A 21,442-nucleotide genomic window follows, 5' to 3' on the forward strand; every position below is an offset into this window, starting at 1 on the left:
ATCAGGACACATTCCTGGCTCCTCTTATAACCTGATCCAGCAACTAAAGCTGAGTGTTTTTTATTGGCTTAACAAAGGAAGGGTACAGGCTTATTCTGTATATTTGGTGAGCTGTGTAAAAATTCAGGAAAATGCCTTAAGGTCCGTTTTTCCATATGCTCTACAGGCTGTGGTCCCAACCACAGTGCATATAATAGATCTCTTGCATCACGTCATTTTCATCCCCTCCCTCCACTCACCTAATAAGTCAACACCTTGTTCCTTTGGCATAACAGAGAACCCTTCCTTTACTAGAGAACTGTCCAGACCACAGACCAGACCACAGACCAGCCCACAGACCAGCCCACGGACCAGTCCACAGACCAGACCACAGACCAGACCACAGACCAGACCACAGACCACAGACCAGACCACAGACCAGACCACAGGGATTGAAATCTTTCAAATACTTTGAGTGTTTGATCCAGCCTGCCTTGAATAGCAGGTGGGCATGGTTTGCAGTTATAGTACAATTATATTGGTCCAGTAAGCCAGACAAGCTTAATCAAGTGAAGATAAAGTATTTGAAATTATTTTTAATAGTATTTGAACCCAGATCTCCTGCAGGCGTAAGTTAGAACCACAGAGGGAGACGGTTTATGGTCTCAACATTCAGTTCTAATCAGAGACAAGTCCAAATGCAGCCAGGCTCTCTGGTCTGTAACAGTACCCTCTAGAGCTACTCTGTGTTTGTGTGTTTGTGTGTGTGTGTGTGTGCGTGTGTGCGTGTGTGTGCGCGTGTGTGAATCATCTGTATTTAAACAGTTTGCTAAAGCACATGCACATCTTGAACCAGGGTATATGTTTGCCTGTATGAAACCAATTCTGGGGAAGGCGAGACTGCTGGATTTACAAGAATGTTGACGAGTACTCACAGACAGACTGGGTGTGAGCTCTTATAGAGGGACCGTGTTTGAAAGGCTCTTTACAATATTGAGTGGTCCCTGAGTCCATATTTCTATGGGGATGTTAACTTGAGGAATGTCCTCCCCAGCTCAATGTGTGGAGAGTAAACCAGGGCCCGAAAAAGTAAAGCTGTGTTATAGCGACAGAGAGAAAACACTCTACTTTATCCACTTGTTTTGAGAGGTGTAAAACTCCCCTGTCTTAATGGAGAATGGAAGCTGAGTGGAGACAGGTGGTGTTTTGAAAGCATAAAACTCCTGCCATTTCCCTGTGATATATGCCCTTAAAACGGTTCATGAAACTTCTGAAATGTCCGTCAGCCGCCTTTCATAAATTACACCTTTGGCAAATCAGGTAATTATGTCAGAAGTGAAAGTGTCTTCTTGGCTCCTGTAACCTATATTTCACTACGCACAAGTGATTCTAAATCCATAAATTTGGCAGATATTGAGAGCACATTTTCTGCTATTGCCTTAGTCTCTGTGATGGGTCTAACCTTTTTACAAGACTCAATGGTTAACTCCATGGTGGCTCTGTATGGAATAAAAACAAAGAATACTTTAAAGAAATATTGTTAAATAAAGTGCATGAAGGGAAAAAGGGGCCAAATCTCTGTTTTCTGAGCTGAGCATTTCTTGACATAAAAGGTGGAAAAGTGGAAGTCAGAAATTGTGGAAAGTTGTCAGATATATTCTAATGTATACATAACAGAGGTCTAAGGGCCAGAAATAACTTTTGATAGTACAGTGAACTGTTCAGGGGGACATCCTTAACAGTAAGTCCTGACTCTCTCTGTAGTTCTCTGATTATTTAAGACATAACAGCCAAGAGAGCACTACATTTGAACAACCACAAAGTGTAACCGTGAGAATGAGGATGATATGGATTGCCACACAAAAAGACGATTTCTACAACACTGAAGAAGACATACTGTGGAATGGAGCAATTACACCGGTTATGTCCAAACGACACCCTATTCTCTGCATAGTGTCCTACTTTTGACCAGAGCCCTATGGGCCCATATAGGGAATAGGGTGCCATTTGGGACGACGACACTGTTTCACATTATAGATAACACAGTTTTGGCAGGGAATATCCCAACTGTTTATGACTTGTAATTTGTTGTGAGACACTATGAAGCAATGTGGGCTGTCTGACAGCTGACTGTCACCGTCTGCAGAATAGTCCAAAACCACTAAATGTGTCTCTGGGAAAACAAGTAATTATTGTCTGTTTCTCATAACAAGAGGATAATTTCTAGTTGTCAGTGGTTCTGTTTAACTAAATCAAATTCACAACTAATATATTTTGTCCTGCAAAGATAAAATCAACTTCAATGTTCTCCGGGAAAACTCTGAACATGAAAACAGGAGTTGTATTATATGTTGAGGAATCAAGTTTTTTACTGTAGGAGAATATTAGTCGAGGCCGACCAGACTCCCCCTAGTGGCAGTACTGTAACATTGAGGGAAATATCCTTGCTTCAGACTGTACAGTACTACATGTATGTGTCTGTGAGTAACTAGGAACATGTGAGAATGTATGTTGGAAAGTGGATTTGTGCATGCAAGTGGGATGCATGTATGTGTGCATATGTGTCTTTGCACATACGTGCGTGTGAGTAGCCTATCTGTGTGTTGTGTGTGTGTGTGTGTGTGTGTGTGTGTGTGTGTGTGTGTGTGTGTGTGTGTGTGTGTGTGTGTGTGTGTGTGTGTGTGTGTGTGTGTGTGTGTGTGTGTGTGTGTACGTGTGTGTGTGTGTGTGTACGTGTGTGTACGTGTGTGTGTGTGTGTGTGTGTGTGTGTGTGTGTGTGTGTGTGTGTGTGTGTGTGTGTGTGTGTGTGTGTGTGTGTGTGTGTGTGTGTGTGTGTGTGTGTGTGTGTGTGTGTGTGTGTGTGTGTGTCTGGTCCGTGGTGGTGACAGAGTGAGCGAGGGAACAGTGCAGAGCAGATGCGAGGAGAACAAGAGGAGTGGAGAGCGAAAGAGGAGAGGAGTAGGGCTCCTTGCGGTCTGCCCTCTCCCCTCCTCTCTTCTCCTCTCATCTCCTCCCTCTTTTCCCCTCTCTCCTCTCTTGGCTAGGCTCTAATCATGGGTGCTGGAAGCGTTCCTCCTCTAGATGGGATTCCAAGGCTAATTTCAGTCAGTCGTGATTGTGAGCCATCATACAAAAACACAGTACACACTAAAGATAGAAGAAAACCATGGAATTGGAATGAAATAAAAACAGAACTCATTCTAGTTCTGTGGTGAAAACCTACAGTCAGAGCATTCTTCTGTGACAGTTTTTGTGTGTAGACAGCAGAGTTATGAAGTTGTAGCGTACTGTTTATTTCCCTCTTTCTGTGGCTAAGATATTGAATTTGACATGCTGAACCCTTTTCTTCACATTTCTTTATCTCTGCATGGCTTGTAATTTAATCTAGTTGAGTGCTTGCTAAAACAGTGAAGCAGTTTACAACATGGATCCGTTCACTGTATCTGTTGCCTATGTTCCATCCCAAATGGTACCCTATTCCCTGCATGGTGCACTATGACCAGAGACCTAATCTCAATGGTTTATACTGTAGAGCTGAAGCTCAACAATGGGGTACAGCGATGTTAGTTGGCCAGGATTTTAAAAGCTTTCACTACTAATTCTCCACTAATAGCAGAGTCTGGAGTTGCTCCATATATTAGGTAAAATTCAAGTCCACAGAGATTTCCATTGTGCTGCCAACAAGGAAGTACTTTCAAGCAATAATGATTTACTTTATAGCAAAGCTGAGGCAGGACTTCTAGGTGTTTTTTCAAAGGCACAAATTATGACTTTTAAGGAGGCAGGAATCTTTGAATGCCACGGCAGAACTAATGCAGGCTCTGGTCTTGGTCTGGTTGTGTGTGTGTGTGTGTGTGTGTGTGTGTGTGTGTGTGTGTGTGTGTGTGTGTGTGTGTGTGTGTGTGTGTGTGTGTGTGTGTGTGTGTGTGTGTGTGTGTGTGTGTGTGTGTGTGTGTGTGTGTGTGTGTGTGTGTGTGTGTGTGTGTTGCAGCTGGAGGACCACTCCGCTGCAGCCTAATAGATCTAGCAGGCCCAGCCACCAGCCTGGGTCCTACAGCTCTACTATAGCTCTAACTGTATGAAGCCAGATTAAGCCCAACATAAAGTCACAAACGACACACTAACTCAGCATAGTACTATGGCTTTATAGCTCTAACAATGTTCCTTATTCTTCTACTAAATGCTCAATTAAATATATAATGGTATGTGGAAAACACTTATGGTTTCCCCCACTGGCTGACTGGCAGGGATAAGGGGTTTGGGTTCTACTAGCTGCTAGCTAGACAAACAGAGAGCTACCTAGCTGATCAAAGATGTTTCTCCCTCCCTGTAGTCTGGAGAGCAGAGGGAGAGAGCAGAGGGAGAGAGCAGAGGGAGAGAGCAGAGGGAGAGAGCAGAGGGAGAGAGCAGAGGGAGAGAGCAGAGGGGGGACAATGTAGCTATGCTGCTGCCAGGGGCTTTGAAACACGCCAAAGGGGAATCCAGAATACAGGCCAGTTAGGAGCCAGCTAGGAGCCTTATGGGAGGAAAGAAATACAGGCCTGAGCCTTGGGGAAAGAGAAGTCTGTCTGGCACCACACGACTTCAGAGTACAGTAATAAAGATGTTGATGGTCTAATACAGAGGTTGGCAAGCAAAGCGCACAGAGAGCCAGAGTTAAAAGTGGCCCCCTTTCATCTTTATCACTAAGGTTGTGTCCCAAATAGCACCTTATTCCCTATATAGTGTACAGGTCCTGGTCAAAAAAACTGCACTATGTAAGAAATAGGGTGCCATTTGAGACCTAACCTAAGAAAAATACCTTACATATAGTGCATTCGGGAAAGTATTCAGACCCCTTGACTTTTTTCACATTTTGTTACGTTACAGCATTATTCTGGTGCTCCTGAGTGGCACAGCGGTCTAAGGTACTGAATCTCAGTGCTAGAGGCATCACTACAGACCCTGGTTAGATTCCAGGCTGTATCACAACCGGCCGTGATTGGGAGTCCCATAGGGCGGTGCACAATTGGCCCAGCGTAGTCCGGGTTAGGGTTTGGCCAGGGTAGGCCGTCATTGTAAATAAGAATTTGTTCTTAACTGACTTGCCTAGTTCAATAAAGGTTAAATAAAAATAAATAAACACATTCTAAAATGAATTAAATAAATACAAATCCTCATCAATCTTTGCTATGAGACTTGAAATCGAGCTCAGGTGCATCCTCTTTCATCATCCTTGAGATGTTTCTACAACTTGATTGAAGTCCACCTGTGGTAAATTCAATTGATTGGACATGATTTGGAAAGGTACACACCTGTTTATATAAGGTCCCACAGTTGAAAGTGCATGTCAGAGCAAAAACCAAGCTATGAGGTCGAAGGAATTGTCCGTAGAGCTCCGAGACAGGATTGTGTCGAGGAACAGATCTGGGGAAGGGTACCAAAACATTTCTGCAGCATTGAAGGTCCCCAAGAACACAGTGGCATCCATCATTCTTAAATGAAAGAAGTTTGGAACCACCAAGACTCTTCCTAGATCTGTCCCCTCGGCCAAACTGAGCAATCGGGGGAGAAGTACCTTGGTCAGGAAGGTGACCAAGAACCCGATGGTCACTCTGACAGAGCTCCAGAGTTTCTCTGTGGAGATTGGAAAACCTTCCAGAAGGACAACCATCTCTGCAGCACTCCACCAATCAGACCTTTATGGTAGAGTGGCCAGTCGGAAGCCACATCTCAGTAAAAGGCACATGACAGCCCGCTTGGAGTTTGCCAAAAGGCACCTAAAGACTCTCAGACCATGAGAAACAAGATTCTCTGGTCTGATGAAACCAAGATTCAACTCTTTGGCCTGAATACCAAGCACCCTCCCTACGGTGAAGCATGGTGGTGGCAGCATCATGCTGTGGGGATGTTTTCAGCGACAGGGACTGGGAGACTAGTCAGGATCGAGGGAAAGATGGATGGAGCAAAGTACAGAGAGATGCTTGATGAAAACCTGCTCCAGAGCTCTCAGGACATCAGACTGGGGCGAAGGTTCACCTTCCAACAGGACAAAGACCCTAAGCACACAGCCAAGACAACGCAGGAGTGGCTTCGGGGCAAATCCCTGAATGTCCTTAAGTGGCCCAGCCAGAGCCCAGACTTGAACCTGATCGAACATCTCTGGAGAGACCTGAAAATAGTTGTGCCGTGATGCTTCCCATCCAACCTGACAGAGCTTGAGGAGAGAAGAATGGGAGAAACTCCCCAAATTCAGGTGTGCCAAGCTTGTAGCGTCATACCCAAGAAGACTCAAGGCTGTAATCGCTGCCAAAGTTGCTTCAACAAAGTACTGAGTAAAGGGTCTGAATATTTATGTAAATGTGATATTCATTCTTTTTTATATACATTTACAAAACATAAAAAACTGTTTTTGCTTTGTCATTATGGGGTATTGTGTGTAGATTGATGAGAGAAAAACAATTTAATCCATTTTAGAATAAGGCTGTAATGTAACAAAATACTTTCCGAATGCACTGTGTGTCCTTTCAAACCAACCAATTTAACAAAACACTGACTCAATACTCATATCATGTCTAATAGCATTAGTGTGTGTGTGTGAACTTTGCCCAAAAACCCTACTAATGTTGATACTTCATGTACTGTGTTTCCGTTTGTTTACAGTTTTACATGGTCAGGCTTGTTTTAACCCAGGTCTCTTTAAATCCCCTCAACTGAGCCAAGCGTGTCAGCAGGTCCTGGCTACGTATTAGCACTATATTCCCTATACTCTGCACTACTTTTGACCAGACCTATTCCCAATATAGTGCATAGGACTCTGGTCAAAAGTAGTGTACTATGTAGGGAATAGGTGTGTCATTTGGAACACGCAGTGTTTTTCTCTCTAACAGAGCTTTACTTTTCTGGTTCCTGCTTTACTATAGTCTCTGGGTCTTAGTAGGCATATATGCTAAACAGACCAACTCTCTGAGTTCACAGGAGATGTTTACTCTGGAAGAATTGGGCCTACTCTAATCAAATCACCCACAGAATCACTAGCAGGAAGTAGTTGGAGGCCGCATCAAGCACTATGCAGAAATAAAAGCCTACATTCATCAACCTCTAGCTAGAGCCTCTTATCTTACACCAACAACACTTAGCTACCCCAAACTTTATAAAATGTTACCTCTGATGTAGTAATGTATATCACTGGGTATTACTTAACGAGTGTGATGATGTGCCTGAGAGCTATTCCCAGGTGGGGACATTTCCCTTCAGTTTCCCCGCACAAATGTTCAGATTTGTTGGTAGCCTACAAACATTTCCTAACCTGATATTCATTCAAACATTATGCTTTGTATTATATAATAACACAAAAGCAAGAGTCTGGTTTTCATTTTATTTATTTAGAAATGTTTAGTGTTTGTATTTATTTTATTTGGTATCACCAACTTCTCTAGGCCTACTCACCATGGCTGCTGAACTGGTTTCCTACAGCTTTAGGTTGTGCCACTCTCGTTAGCAGGGTTGGGGAGTAACGGATTACAAAAAAATGGTAACTGGAATCCATTACGTTACCAGCCAAAATATTGCAATCAGATTACAGATACTTCTGAAAAAATAGATGATTACTTCGAGGGTTACTTTTAAATTCAGATGTTGGTGAAAAAAATCTTTGACACTCCTCTGTTTTCTCAATGAGAGCATTGACAGCATTTCTTCAAATCAGCATTGGAAAAAGGTGCAAGTTTAAATTTGTTCCGCCTGAGCGAGTCTGACCACAAGTCAGAGACCATTATTTTCAACTCGAATCAATGAGCCCAATCAGTCCTCCATGACAACAAAATCATAAACCAGACATTTGGGCTGGCTAATAAGTCCTTAGTTTCGGGGTTATACTCAGGTAAAATAATTTGACTAATCTATACTTCCATATTTCCAAGTCCTATTCTTGAAGATCAAGGGGTATAACATTTATCGGAATGACTGGAATTCTGATAGACTTTGTTTTTAAATGTAAAGATATAATTTAATCGTATTATTATATGTAGTAGAAAGCGATGGGTTAGAAGAAGCCTACATAACCAACTCATAAAGTAACATTTTACATCTGTATATGGCCAGCTATGTAAACTTTAACATTGATTTATCCTGCAATAGATGTCATTCAATTGGTAACATACATTTTTTTTGTCTTCTAATGACTCTTAAGGGGAAAGTAATCTAAAAGTAACCGAATGTAATCAGATTACGTTACAGATTTTAGGTCATCCAAAAATTACATTACTGATTACAATTTTGGACAGGTAACTAGTAACTGTAACAGATTACATTTAGAAAGTAACCTACCCAACCCTGCTCATTAGTTGGTTTCTCCCGTTTCGGGGTGTTTTCATTGTTTATTGTAAATTCTAGTGTTATGTCATTATTTGACATGCTAATTGTTGCCCATTATTATGTAAAACGAGTGCCATACTATTGCCATTGCAAGTGTGTTAATCACTGTTATTGAGAATGTACCTGTGTAGGTGATGCATGTGTTTAAAAGAGAGGATAGGGCAGGTCCTTTTAGGATGCTCAGTCTCCTCAATCAAGGAGGCTGCCATAGAGAATGATAGAGTCCTCTAGTGGCCTAAAGGCAATTTTAGCATGGTCGGCGCCATTTTAAAGTAGTCAACTGGGTGGGGATTCCTATGGGTCGTAGCATCAATGGCGCTGCCAATGCTGTCACAGATGCTATAATGGCACAGATGTAAAGGTGAGTGCTCTATCTATGGAAACTGCATTTTAGGTAACACTTGGATTTCTTCTCAGAATGTAATATTTTTAACCAGGTTAGTCAGTTAAGAACAAATTCTTATTTACAGTGACGGCCTAGGAACAGTGGGTTAACTGCCTTGTCCAGGGGCAGAACAACAGATTTTTACCATGTCAGCTTGGGTATTTGATCTAGCAACCTTTCAGTTACAAGCCCAACACTCTAACCACTAGGCTACCTACTGCCCCTAGAATAGCATGAGAGTAGCTGTAAAACTGTACATTTTTCTCTCTGCCCCATGGCAATAATGTGTAGAAATGCAGGAAATTAGCTTTAAAACAGCAACATTTTCTCTCAGCCTCATGGCAAAATGTGTGGAATGGCATGATTAGTTATACAATTGCAAATGTTTGTCTTTGCCCCATGGCAAAATGTGTAGAATTGTAGGAAGTTAGCTGTTCAGACCTTGCTGTTACTATAGCTCTGACATATTATACTCAGATATGTGAGTTCGTGGGCATAGCCTTTGTCCTCAAGATAATATTACTATTTTGGCCAACTAGGTTTATTGTTTTTCAACCAAGTATTTTTGTCTACTATTTTTCATAAACAATGTATTTTGTATCTTGATTCAGTCTTGAACATTACCTGTACTGTTAAATAATGACCACCTATTTTTGCAGGTGATCCTCAACTGTTGCTGTCTAATCTCACAGCAGAGCAACACACTTACCGAGCGCATGCACAGACACACACACGCACGCACGCACGCACGCACACACACACACACACACACACACACACACACACACACACACACACACACACACACACACACACACACACACACACACACACACACACACACACACACACACACACACACACACACACACACACACAGAGAGCACATGTGGCCCCTAATTATAGAAAATGGCCCAGTTCAAGGCTAAAGAAAATATGGACACGGCTACTTTGTTAACTGCCGCAATATCTGCTCTGGACTGCACTGTGAATGGAAAACATGCCTCATTTTTCAAATAAAAGCAGGTTTTTTAAATAACCTTTAAGTGTTATTAACCTGTTTGCACCAATTGATTTCACATCGCTGAAAGCAGAATGAGTCTTTACTGTGGGAGAGGGGTCACATTCTGTGTGCGTCCCAAATAGCACCCTATTCTCTACATAGAGCACTACTTTTGACGAGCCCTGGTCAAAAGTAGTGCACTAAATAGGGAATAAGGTAATATTTGGGAAGCAGATCTGAGACACATAATCTGTCTAAACAAACGCTGCTGCCGTCCTCCATTAGCCGGAGCCTCCACGTCACAGAAGGGTGCCAGAGTTCAGAGCTAAACAATCTGAAATAAAGGCCACTGTCAAACAGAGTGAACAGCAGCGCTGCCCACAGATGAAACAATCCCAGATGGTCCATCTACTACCAGCCTGTTTCATCTCCTGAACCACGATTGTGTCCCACATGGCATCCTATTCTCTAAATAGTGCACTACTTTTGACAAGAGCCCTATGGGGAACCTTATGTGCCCTGATCAAAAGTAGTACACTATTTAGGGAACAGGGTGCTATTTCAAATCAAATTTTAGGTATAGACTAACAGTGAAATGCTTACTTACTTTTCAAACAATGAAGAGTTAAAGATAAGATAAACATTTAAATAAAACATTTGAATAGTGACACGAGGAATAAATACACAGTGAATACCGAATAAAAATAAAGAGTAAAAAAACAGTACTGAGTCGATGTGCAGGGGTGCAAGGTAATTGAGGTAGCTATGTACAGTACTGTAAATATAGGTAGGGGTGTGTGCGTGTGTGTGTGCACGATCGTGTGTGTGTTGGGGTGTCAGTGTAAGAATGTGCGAACAGACAACGACTTGAGAGGCGTCCAATTCTTCCAAGTGTAAGAACATGCAATTATTACTGATCAAGCCTCTCAATGCTGCAATCACATAACAGAGATAACTGAGATATGATACAGGCTTATCTCTGTAAATACAATATTTGTTCAAGGTTTGGTGAATAATTCATAGGAAAGAGGAAGAAAGTGAAATATTTAGGAGAAGTAAAGCAGTGCTTGGGAATAAGATTCTCAATGAGACTCATAAGAACTTCATTTAATCTTGTAAATCTTAATCTTATTTAACTTCCTTTAATCTTGGAAAAACTCGAACCTCATCATAACAGATGTTTGATAAGAGATATTTCTGTTAAACAAAAGTAAAGCTAGACAAAGCACAAGTCCAAAGATATTCCCCCGATTATCCTCGTATCTCTTCAAAACACTTTGTTCCAACTAAGTACAGGTCTGTTTCTGAACCGTGCTTTATCAGAAGGTCTAAACTCAGTGTAGCTTTCACACTCAGGCAATGTTCCAAATGGCACCCTATTCCCTACACTTTGACTAGGGCTGATTGGGCTCTGGTCAAAGTAGTGCACCATATACAGTAGGCAATAGGGTGCCATTTGGGATACAATATATGCAATAGGGTGCCATTTGGGATGCCGACACAGAATAATCAAAGCTAGTCACCAGCCAGGACTGTATGATCACAAATCCTGAAAATGATCTTCAAATTCCATGTCAAGACACCAGCTAATTCCAATAAAACTTATGAGCCTTGAAGAGCCGAGTGTTTGGCTGGGAGGGGAGCATGGGGCAAATTGGGGCGCCAGAGTCTCTCCACAATGGAAACCACAGAGTGAATTGTTAATCCGGACTGAATGGATATTAACATGACATGCATGAAGTAAAACTACACAAACACTCTGAATACTGTATATTGAGGCCCGGCTGAAACAGAGCTGTCTGGAGCCACATTCGAAGGTGCCACATTTCTGTATACTGTGGCAATGGAGACCAGAGAGTCAGGGATGTGTCCTAAATGACACCCTATTCCCTTTATAGTGCACTATTTCTGACCAAAAGTAGTGCACTAGTATAAAACAAATAGGGTGCAATTTGGGCAGCAGACAAAGTGCTTCCACAGGGGCAGGTCAAGGGGCCAGGGAAAGGGGCAGGTCAAGGGGCCAGGGAAAGGGGCAGGTTAAGGGGCCAGGGAAAGGGGCAGGTCAAGGGGCCAGGGAAAGGGGCAGGTCAAGGGGCCAGGTTAAGGGGCCAGGGAAAGGGGCAGGTCAAGGGGCCAGGGAAAATGGCAGGTCAAGGGGCCAGGGAAAGGGGCAGGTTAAGGGGCAGGTCAAGGGGCCATGGCAAGAGGCAGGTCAAGGGGCCATGGCAAGAGGCAGGTCAAGGGGCCAGGGGAAGGGGCAGGACAAGGGGCCAGGGAAAGGGGCCAGGGAAAGGGGCAGGTCAAGGGGCAGGTCAAGGGGCCAGGGAAAGGGGCAGGTCAAGGGGCCAGGGGAAGGGGCAGGTCAAGGGGCCAAGTAGGGGGAAGGTCAAGGGGCCAGGGAAGGGGCAGGTCAAGGGGCCAGACGAAGCCATCCCCATCACAGAGCTCTGATGTGCGCGCTGTGTGTTCCCTGGCTGTCCATGCACTCCCTCCCCTGGCCATAACAAACACACAGAGAATTGGAAAAACACACGGCGCCTCCGTTCACACGCACATTCGCACACCACACACACACGCACACACACTCACACTCACACCACACACAGACACACACACACACACACACCACACACACACACACACACACACACACACACACACACACACACACACACACACACACACACACACACACACACACACACACACACACACACACACACACACACACACACACACGTCCAGGAAAAGCAAGATCATCTCTTTCCCACATGAACGGAGACAGAATCAGACGGACCTCCCTACGGTATTTGTTGGTTAGGGTGTTTGTGTAGGACGCTGTGCGAGCGAACAGAGAAAAACATGCGCTCCTCTTCAGGCCTTTGAACATGATCCTGTCAGATTTGATATTGCTGTGGGCGTGGCTGTATTGGGGGGGTTGCATCATTAGAAACACATGGGCACAGTTATCAGAAAGAGGAGCTGGAGGCTGGCTCCTGACCACATACAGTAACAGCTGAGAGTAGAGGTCAACTTGTATGGTTTTGTTTTCAGATGAATGACTCACATGTCAACCCTACAAGGCCTACTGTGCCGTTAGTAGCAAGCTTGCTTTAGACTTCACATAAATTGACTACCTACACTACTGTTCAAAAGTTTGGGGTCATTTAGAAATGTCCTTGTTTTTGAAAGAAAAGCCACTTTTTTTGTTCATTAAAATAACATCAATTTGATCAGAAATACAGTGTAGACATTGTTAATGTTGTCAATTATTTATTTTTTGTTAATTTTTTTATTTCACCTTTATTTAACCAGGTAGGCAAGTTGAGAACAAGTTCTCATTTACAATTGCGACCTGGCCAAGATAAAGCAAAGCAGTTCGACGCATACAACAACACAGAGTTACACATGGAGTAAAACAAACATACAGTCAATAATACAGTGAAAAATAAGTCTATATACAATGTGAGCAAATGAGGTGAGATAAGGGAGGTGAAGGCAACAACAACAAAAAATGGCCATGGTGGCGAAGTAAATATAATATAGCAAGTAAAACACTGGATTGGTAGATTTGCAGTGGAAGAATGTGCAAAGTAGAGATATAAATAATGGGGTGCAAAGGAGCAAAATAAATAAATAAATACAGTAGGGGGAGAGGTAGTTGTTTGGGCTAAATTATAAATGGGCTATGTACAGGTGCAGTAATCTGTGAGCTGCTCTGACAGCTGGTGCTTAAAGCTAGTGAGGGAGATAAGTGTTTCCAGTTTCAGAGATTTTTGTAGTTCGTTCCAGTCATTGGCAGCAGAGAACTGGAAGGAGAGGCGGCCAAAGGAAGAATTGGTTTTGGGGGTGACCAGAGAGATATACCTGCTGGAGCGCGTGCTACAGGTGGGTGCTGCTATGGTGACCAGCGAGCTGAGATAAGGGGGGACTTTACCTAGCAGGGTCTTGTAGATGACCTGGAGCCAGTGGGTTTGGCGACGAGTATGAAGCGAGGGCCAGCCAACGAGAGCATACAGGTCGCAGTGGTGGGTATAATATGGGGCTTTGGTGACAAAACGGATGGCACTGTGATAGACTGCATCCAATTTATTGAGTAGGGTATTGGAGGCTATTTTGTAAATGACTATTGTAGCTGGAAACGGCAGATTTTTTATGGAATATTTACATAGGCGTACAGAGGCCCATTATCAGCAACATCACTCCTGTGTTACAATGGCACGTTGTGTTAGCTAATCCAAGTTTATCATTTTAAAAGGCCTTCTTTTGACTAATTGAGTATCTGGAGCATAAGCATTTGTGGGTTCGATTACAGGCTCAAAATTGCCAGAAACAAAGAACTTTCTTCTGAAACTCGTCAGTCTATTCTTGTTCTGAGAAATTAAGGCTATTCCATGCGAGAAATTACAGAGAAATTGAAGATCTCGTACAACGCTGTGTACTACTCCCTTCACAGAACAGCGCAAACAGGCTTTAACCAGAATAGAAAGAGTATTGGGAGGCCCCGGTGCACAACTGATCAAGAGGACAAGTACATTAGAGTGTCTAGTTTGAGAAACAGACGCCTCACAAGTCATCAACTGGCAGCTTCATTAAATAGTACCCGCAAAACACCAGTCTCAACGTCAACAGTGAAGAGGCGACTCCGGGATGCTTTTCCAGCTACAATAGTAATTTACAACATTAACAATGTCTACACTGTATTTCTGAACAATTTGATGTTATTTTGATGGACATCAAATGTGCTTTTCTTTCAAAAACAAGGACATTTCTAAGTGACCCCAAACTTTTGAATGGTAGTGTATGTATCACTTCAACTGCAACTAGCAATTACTACAGTTATCTGATGTGTCAACATATAGGTCTGTTATTATCCCTATTTACCAGCAGCATACCACCCTGCATACCACTGCTGGCTTGCTTCTGAAGCTAAGCAGGGTTGGTCCTGGTCAGTCCCTGGATGGGAGACCAGGTGCTGCTGGAAGTGGTGTTGGAGGGCCAGTAGGAGGCACTCTTTCCTCTGGTCTAAACAAAGATCCCAATGCCCCAGGGCAGTGATTGGGGACACTGCTCTGTGTAGGGTGCCGTCTTTCGGATGGGACGTTAAACGGGTGTCCTGACTCTCTGAGGTCATTAAAGATCCCATGGCACTTATCGTAAGAGTAGGGGTGTTAACCCCGGTGTCCTGGCTAAATTCCCAATCTGGCCCTCAACCATCACGGTCACCTAATAATCCCCAGTTTACAATTGGCTCATTCATCCCCCTCCTCTCCCCTGTAACTATTCCCCAGGTCGTTGCTGCAAATGAGAACGTGTTCTCAGTCAACTTACCTGGTAAAATAACGGTAAAATAAAATAAATAAATAAATAAATTTAACACAATCACAAGATGAACTAATCTCGTCATCAAATATAAACTGTGCAATTTATACTACAGTAATAGACTGTGTCATACTAACTGATGATCAATGCAACTGACCGAAGTTATCTGTTGTGACATCTTAGATAGGTCTGTTATTTATCTTCTACCATCTTCTCAGTTTCAGTTTCAAGTTGTATTAGTCATATGTACAGTATACACATGGTATACACCGTCCAATGAAATGCTTACTTGCAGGTTCCTTTTGACAATGCAACAACAATAAACAATAAAATATAAGAATACAAACATAAAGTAAATGGCTCAGTAGAATAGAATAAACATTTTAGTATAAGTATAATACACAATGTATAGTCCAATATTTACAAGTGTTTGGGGGAAGGGGGGATGGAGGCCAGTGTAATAACTAAGCAGTATAATAATAGTCTGGTAGCAGCAGTTGTAATGTGTGTAGCATGAGTGTATGTGTCTGTGTGTGTATGTCTGTGTGGGTGTGTGCATGAGTGTATGTGTCTGTGTGTGTATGTCTGTGTGGGTGTGTATGTGCATGAGTGTATGTGTCTGTGTGTGTATGTCTGTGTGGGTGTGGGTGTGTGTGTGTGTGTGTGTGTGTGTGTGTGCATGAGTGTATGTGTCTGTGTGTGTATGTCTGTGTAGGTGTGTGCATGAGTGAGTGCATATGTGCTAAGGTGTGGAGAATCAGAGCAGGTGGTCAGTCCAGTTCAAGTGTTCAGCAGTCTGATGGATGGTAGATTGAAACTGTCTCTGAGCCTGTTGGTATCAGACCTCATGATCCGATACAGTCTGCCCAACAGTAAGGGAGTGAACAGCTCGTGGCTGGGGTGTGTGGATTCCTTGATGATGCTGTGGGTCTTCCTCAGGCACCGTTTCAAGTAGATTTTCTGGATGGGTGGGAGCACGGTCCCAGTGATGTACTGGGCCGTCTTCACCACCTGCTGGAGGGCCTTGAGGTCATGGAAGGAGAAATTCCCGTACCAGGCCGTGATACAACCGGTCAGGACACTGTCGCTGGACCCAGGGACCATGCCACATTTCTTCAGCCACCTTAGGAAGCAGAGATGCTTTGCGCCCTCTTGATAAGATGGTGATGGTGTTGTTGGTCCATGACAAGTCCTCTGTGATGTGGACACAGAGGAACTTAAAACTCGTGACTCTCTCTACTGCAGTCCCATTGATGTGAATCGGAGCATGTTACCTCCTCTGCTTCCTGAAGTCAACATCAACTCCTTTGTTTTGCTGATGTTGGGAGAGGTAGATGTTCTAAAGATGAACTTACCACCAAACATTCATAGTTCATACTAACAGACGTTTGGCGTCATACTATCATAACAGACACATGCTAAGCAGATCATGCCTTGTGAAATCATTGTCTAATCTTAACTTCAATCTAAGTGTCTGAAACACTGACGATGATGGGCCTATAAACACCTAGCTGTAGGTACTGTAGGTAGGTAGAGTCTCCTGAAACCATTAGCGTGCGTGTGTTTGTGTGTGTACTGTACACCTCCCTCAACCCTGGTCCATGATGGGAAAGCCAGTCCAGAGACACAAAGGCTCTACTGGCCAACTCGTCTACTGAGCAGATGCTCCACGACTCTCTGTCTTGGGGGAAACATGCTCTGCTGTACCAGGGGCCAGTAAAACTATGACAAACCGTAACAGGAGCCAAGACAAGGTCTGCGTCACAAATGGCACCCATTCCCTATCTAGTACATTACTTTTGACCGGGACCTACAGTATGTGCCATTTGGGATGCAGTCTAGGGCCTGCCTGGTCAGTCTCTGGCTGTGTTATTACAACAATCCTGACAAAAACAACCAGAACATCCATAAATGATTGGCTTTGCTATGTCAGACCAAGACTAGAGAAAGTAGATATGACCATCAAAGACTGAGCTGGACACTTTCGATGTACAATGTAGCTGCATACCTCTGTTATTACTGTAGTTAGCCTTGATACGATGTTGATATATACTTCTCTGTTACGGCTGTAAAAAACAACAACCAGGAAATCAATTAGAAAGTCTTGGCTCTGGTATGCTGTTGTGTTCATTCCCCTCCATACAGTATGTTATAAACCCTTCATCCTCATCATCACCCCAGGCACACTGCAAATAGAGTCAAATAATTACTTCATCATGGATCTTCTGGGACTTGACTGATGACATAATCATTGGATTGTCATAAAAGCCCCTCCGAGGATTTCGGCTGCGGTTTCATCCAACAATTCTGCATAATTTCCATCACTGTTTTCTTTGTAAACTGTATACAGTTTTTCTCCTCAGTCCAGCCACTCTACTGTGATTGGCTTTAGCACAACTCTTTCCTTGGCTTTAGTCTCCTGTGATTGGAACACATCAGATGTAACCAATGGCTGCTTGCAAAATCATATTCAGGAAATGAATGGCCCATCATCAAAGCACTCTTAGACGATGCACCTAGCACTCATGCCTCCAAAGATCCTGTAGGCTTTAGCTCAGTGAGCTAGCACAGACTTTTGGCATGCCCTCTTGTTTCTATAAGAAAACACCAAATGATACAATGAGCTATCTATCTCACATGGAGCTTCACTGATAGGAGATGTATTTGGCATTCCTCTCCAGCGGGGGATAATGACTGTCATTGTTACCTCAACTATTATTATTATCGATGAGGACCAGGAATGTGCCTTGGCCCTCCCCTCAAAATGGATACGATGTGACATAGGTACACAACGTGTTGCAGGGAGCTTTGACACAACACTGACACCCAGGAGGGAAAACTCCAACATAGTGTTTTAACTGATGAATGGGTGGAGAGAGAGAGAGGGAAGGAGGGGAGAGAGAGAGGGAAGGAGGGAAGAGAGAGAGGGAAGGAGGGAAGAGAGAAAGAGAAAAAAGGGAGGAACGTCAGCATACTGGTCTTCCAGACAGTGCTCCAGGATGATAAAGAAGGAGGATGACTCTGGAGCACCATGGAAACCAGCATACTAACAGATAGAGGCTGAGTCCGGAAGGGTACCTTATTCCCCATATCTAGTGCATTACTTTAGACCAGAGCTTTATGGTCAGAGAATATGAGCTATGAGCCTATGAAATGAGACCTGTAGGCTCTGGTCAAAAGTAATGCACTATATAGGGAATATGGTGCCATTTGGGAAGGACACCAAATACAGTGGAGTGACACCATAGTGAATTATTTGACTGGTGGAGAGAGTATTATTAAACTAATTGTTTGAGATTGATGCTGTTGGTTATGGTGACGTTGCCAATGAAAATGTGCTCTAAAACAGTATGGGCCATGACGGGTAGCCTACCACAGATTTGAATTCTAATCTATAACATAATATTACTTTCTCAATCATTTCGGGAAACCATGACCAATCGCTTTAAAGGTTTGATGTGTTTTTGTTATAATCATATTAGTGGTGTGTGGTTGTGTGACTCTTTGACTTCTTTTAAAATGTCTTAAATTATATTAACTGGCAAAGCAAGGGCAGCTAGAAATATATAGTTCTATCGATGTGTCATTCATTGTTACATAATTCGTTTTTGCTTGGAAAGTTTTTTTTTTTAAGTTCAAAATGTTGAAATAGGATAAGCTAGAGTTTAGTATCGCAGCTAGAGCTATAGATCCTACAGTCTGCGGTAGGGGGACATTGCCGTCGTGTTCTCTTTTATCGCATACAATGCAATATAATGTAGGACCTATTGTTAAATTGCCCACATCTGCATATTTTTTTTCTCCATTCTACATCCAAGACTTAAAGCTCCCCCCTCGTGGAGAGTTGGCAGCAGTAGCCTAGTGTTATGCCGTCTGAAATAAGTGCTTGCCCCCACAGAGGGAAGCAAAATCACAGAGTTAGAGAGCAGCGGAGAGGAGAGCACTCTGTCAGGGCCAGATGGTTTGGGTTAGAATGAGAATCACTATTCAGGCAGCGGTTCCACCGTTCTGCCTGCCTGTCGATAGCAGTTTCACCGGTCGGGATAATCATCAGCCTATACATAATGTGACAAGACCTAAACATCACTGACAGCTGTCCCGTCCATAGGTCCTGCTGACTTCTCAAATAAACATCAATTTAAGTGTAAAAATTTAATTGAGAGTAAATGTGATAACTGTATAACATATCAGTGTCAAATACCCCAAATAAAGATGTTTAAACTCATTTCCTGGAGTCAATTCTACAAAACTTATTTTTGCACTTTGGACCCAAAATAGTTTAAAAAAAAGTGTATTAAAAAGAAGAAAAAGAACAAGACAAAATATTCAGCTTTAAAAGCCTCCAAGCTTGAAAATAGTCTCTATTCTGGACATGACAACCATGCTAAGATTTACTCTCAAGCTTTAGCCTAATAAAACGTCCATGCAACTAGTGCAATGTATAACAATGTATGAACGTATCGCAACAATGTATCAAATGTATCTCAACAATGTATAATTATTACCACGTTGTCTTCAGCTAGCGAGGTGAGACAGACATTTGACAGTAGTAAAACACCGCAACAAGGACTTACATTCATCTGCTTCTTCTCTGCCTCTTTGAGCGCACGCACGTCTGTTAGCAAATATCCCAACTATTAACGGTCGCTTCTTCAAACAAATCCCTTGTGGAGTAAAAAAGACAGAGTAAAATCTAAATTAAAGTTTAAAAAAACTAAATTATATCCATTTCAGAAAGACAAAGCGGTATCCTTTAGAAAGTATCCTTTTGGATGGTGAATGCGTTTTCCCTCCAGCAACCTCCTCTTGTGATTTCTTCTGTACCCTACTCCTTGTCAGATGACGAGGGATAGGCAATTCAAAATAACTTTTTCCGCGAACGTTTCCTTTCTTTGGTTTCAATTTTGTAGTCAGAACGTTATCAACTTCTCCGCATCGGGACAGCATCCACACTAACCGTTACTGGAGCGTCTAGTTGCAAAGCTGCTGCGGCTGCTGCCTCCCCTTGCACGGAGTGAAACCCGACACCTCTCTATTGCTATGGACGGCGCTCCTTCAGATTGGGCAAATGTATTCAACAAGTGAAGAAGTGTACGGTTATGTTGTTTGACAGCGCTGTGCTAAAGAGATGCCACGGAGAGAGCAGAGGAGAAGAGAGGAGAGGTGGAGAATTCTGAACTCTGGTGCCACCAAGCTATGTAAAAGAGAAGTGTATATCATCACAATGTCTTTGGGTTCTAAATATCTCAAACGTGATGAGCTGATTGGGCTACTCTGACCCACCTGTATTCGGTAAAGGACCTTTTTGGCATAGTGAAGTAAAAACAATGTTTCAGAAACACAATTATGTAATTGATTAGCAACATATTTGTCATTAACAACATATTTGTCATCAACAAATATTACACAACATCACTGAAAAAGAAAAGGGGCATTTGGACCATGCCAAAACTATGCTACAGTAGACCTCCATGACAAGTTTGACATTGTTATGAGAACAGAAGGGTTTTCCCTCTCAGACAATAAAGGGTGTGAAGGACTTCAATAGAATATGTAGAATGCCCAGACAGACACAGCCCTGTTATAAAATAAAGAACAGCGAGAAGAGAGAGCCAGACTACTGGGTTATGTCCCAAATGGCACCCTATGCTTTATATATTGGACTACTTGTAACGGCTGTCATTTTCCTCGTCTGAGGAGGATAAGTTAGAAGGATCGGAGGACCAATGCGCAGCGTGGTAATTGTTCATCTTGTTTTAATAAAGGTGAACACTCAAAATACAAAACAACAAAAGTGACAACCGAAACAGTTCTATCTGGTGCAGCAGACACACAAAAACGACTGAAAACAACCACCCACAAAACCCAACACAAAACAGGCTACCTAAATATGGTTCCCAATCAGAGACAATGACTAACACCTGCCTCTGATTGAGAACCATATCAGGCCAAACACAGAAATAGAAAAACATAGATAAACAAACAAAGACTGCCCACCCCAACTCACGCCCTGACCATACTAAATAAAGACAAAAACAAAGGAAATAAAGGTCAGAACGTGACACTACTGGTCTAAAGTAGTGCACTACCAAGGGAATAGGGTGCTATTTGGGACGCAACCTTGCGTCTAATCTCTAATCATGTTAGAGTCTTGTCACCGAGCCCTGTTCTTCTCTCCATCTGGCGACTGCTTGGTTGAGAGGAGCATGTTACAGCTCCAGTCATATGCATCCAAAATGGCACCCTACACCCTATTTGGTTTTAAATATACTTAAGTATCAAAAGTCAATGTAATTGCTATACTTAAGTATCAAAGTAAAAGTACAAGTATAAATGTCACGACTTCCGCCGAAGTTGGTCCCTCTCCTTGTTTGGGCGGCGTTCGGCGGTCGACGTC

The 21,442-nt window shown here is 42.9% G+C and overlaps 1 protein-coding gene across 1 annotated transcript in view; it reads right to left on the reverse strand.

The window, feature by feature from the left end:
* Window positions 1-20,043, reverse strand: part of LOC139547959 (protocadherin-16-like) — a 210,539-nt gene extending 190,496 nt beyond the window's left edge. Inside the window, exon 1 of the mRNA XM_071357191.1 lies at window positions 19,620-20,043. The gene's annotated coding sequence lies outside the window, so the exon portion shown is untranslated. The remainder of the gene's footprint in view (window positions 1-19,619) is intronic.
* Window positions 20,044-21,442: the final 1,399 nt, after the last annotated feature.

The sequence above is a fragment of the Salvelinus alpinus genome, chromosome 21 (assembly GCF_045679555.1).
Source record: "Salvelinus alpinus chromosome 21, SLU_Salpinus.1, whole genome shotgun sequence".
NCBI lineage: Eukaryota > Metazoa > Chordata > Actinopteri > Salmoniformes > Salmonidae > Salvelinus > Salvelinus alpinus.